Here is a 2,500-nt window from a genome sequence, read left to right as displayed (position 1 = left end):
TCCAAAAAGCAGGATCATATGCTCACGGTTGGAATGCCATTGATCATGGGTGGATGTGATCAGATATTTCCTGGTGGTGGTTATGGTTGTGGTGAATGTGGTACTGGTGATGGTGTAGTTGGGGTGGTGGTGGTGGTTGTGGTGGCATCAGTGGTTATGGTGATGGTAGTAGTGGTAGTGGTGGTGATGATGGTGATGGTAGTTCTGATGATGGCAGTGGTTGTGGTGAATATGGTGCTGATGCTGGTGGTGATGGTGGTAGTTGTGATGATTGTGGTGGTGGTAGTGGTGGCAGCAATTGTTATAGTGATGGTGGCAGTTATGGTGATGGTGGTGGTTATGGTTGTGGTGAATGTGATGGTGGTAGTTTTGGTGGCAGTTATTGTGATGGTGGTGCTGAGGCATCATCATCGATAAAAGAATTCTTGGAAGATTTTTTTTCTTCTTTTTGATGCAAATGGAAGCACACTCATAGAAGTCAGTATCAATGGTGCATGAGAGAACTGCATTCAGTTTCTTCAGCCGACAGAAATAGAGAAAATGGATGTGATAATATATGTTGATATCATTGATTCCATATGGAAGGATATTCCAAGAATTACAAGCCATTGTATGGCAGAATCTCTCCAAGTTGGTTTCTCTCTGATGATAATATCTAAACAAATACATAAATTATAAAGAAAAGCTTCCACTGTTTTGTAATGTTCCACTGGATTGTTTGATATTTGGTATTAACTACTTTTTTTCAGGATGTGTGTGTGTGAGTATTTGAGAATTTGTAGTTCTATGTGTGAATGTAATTATGTGGATGTGTGTATATATATATATAATAATAATAATGATAATGATGATGATGATAATAATAATAATAATGATGATGATGATAATAATAATAATAATAATAATAATAATAATAATAATAATAATAATAATAATAAAAAGTGTGAATGAGTGCCCAACACTACATTGATGGATAAATATTCTCTATTTTGTATGTTAACCAGGCTACCATTATGAAGGTGCATGTCACAGTGGGTAGAGCATCGGGCTCACAATCATGAGATAGTGAGTTTGAATCCCAGGCTTGGCTGTGCGTTGTGTTCTTGAGCAAGACACTTATTTCATGTTACTCCAGTTCACTTATCTGTAGAAGCAAGTTGCAATGTCACTGGTGCCAAACTATATTGGCCTTTGACTTTCCCTTGGATAACATCAGTGACATGGAGAGTGGAGGCTGGCATGCATGGCTGACTGCTGGTCTTCCATAAACAACCTTGTTTGGATTTGTGCCTTCGAAGTAACTTTCTAAATGCAATCCCATGGGCATTCATGATTGAAGGAGGTCTTTACTCTTTTATATTTATATATATATCTATATATTGCTTAGCCAGTGGGGTGGTGTCATTTGAAGGCTAAAATACAATGCAAAGCGCATTGTGACCAGCGATGTGTAGCAACATCTGATAGACTGGTTGGTCACGTGATCACATGATATCTATATGTATTGGGTATGAAAGGTATTGGTGTCAGGAAGACCCAAAAGGTATCGGGTAAACGGCAAGTACCAAATTTGGGGATGTGACTGGACAAGTGTCGATGGTGGGTCGGAGGGGCTCATGAGGAAGTGGCATTGCTGGTGAGTGAGCATGTGAAGGAGGGTGTGGTGGAGGGGAAGGAAGTGTCTTCAAGGTTAAGGCGGGATGGTGGAGAGATGGTCCAGGGAGTGAAAGGAGTGAGGACGAAGTAGGGGAGTTCTGGAAGGAACTGACTGAGTGTGTGGATAGGATGGGAATGGCAGAAACGTTAGCACATTGGGCAAAATGCTTAGCAGTATTTCGTCTGCCACTATGTTCTGAGTTCAAATTCAGCCGAGGTCGACTTTGTCTTTCATCCTTTTGGGGTCGATAAATTAAGTACCAGTTACGCACTGGGGTCGATATAATCGACTTAATCCATTTGTCTGTCCTTGTTTGTCCCCTCTGTGTTTAGCCCCTTGTGGGTAGTAAAGAAATAGGATAGGATGGGGAAAATGATTATGTGGTGGTGTTGGGTGATTTGAATGCGCGAGTGGGAAATGAGGAAGTAAAAAATGTAGGAGGAAAATATGGAGTTCTTGGTCAGAATGAGATTGGAAGGAGGTTGTTGGAAATGTGTATGGAGCAGGATTTGGTGGCTGGGAATAGTCTTTGGTGGAGGTGGAGGGATGAGGAACAGTAGTGGATGGGCGTTAAATTATGATGATGATATGTATATATTTATGTGTGTGTCTGTGTTCGTCCCCCCTCCCCAACACCATCACTTGACAACTGATGTTGGTGTGTTTACATCCCTGTAACTTAGTGGTTTGGCAAAAAAAAGCCAATGGAATAAGTACTAGGCTTACAAAGAGTAAGTCCTGGGGTCCATTTCTTTAACTTAAGGCAGTGCTCCAGCATGGCTGCAGTCAAATGACTAAAAGAAGTAAAAGAATAAATACATATACGCTCATGAACACACACAC

The 2,500-nt window shown here is 40.9% G+C and overlaps 1 protein-coding gene across 1 annotated transcript in view; it reads left to right on the top strand.

Annotated features, from left to right (window-relative positions):
* LOC115223297 (EF-hand calcium-binding domain-containing protein 6-like) overlaps window positions 1-2,500 on the top strand; it is a 177,683-nt gene that overhangs the window by 98,441 nt on the left and 76,742 nt on the right. The window lies entirely within an intron of this gene.

This window comes from Octopus sinensis, linkage group LG22, assembly GCF_006345805.1.
Source record: "Octopus sinensis linkage group LG22, ASM634580v1, whole genome shotgun sequence".
In the NCBI taxonomy this organism is placed as follows: Eukaryota; Metazoa; Mollusca; class Cephalopoda; order Octopoda; family Octopodidae; genus Octopus; species Octopus sinensis.
The sequence above is the reverse complement of the archived record's forward strand: the minus strand, read 5'-3'. Positions and strand labels throughout refer to the sequence as shown.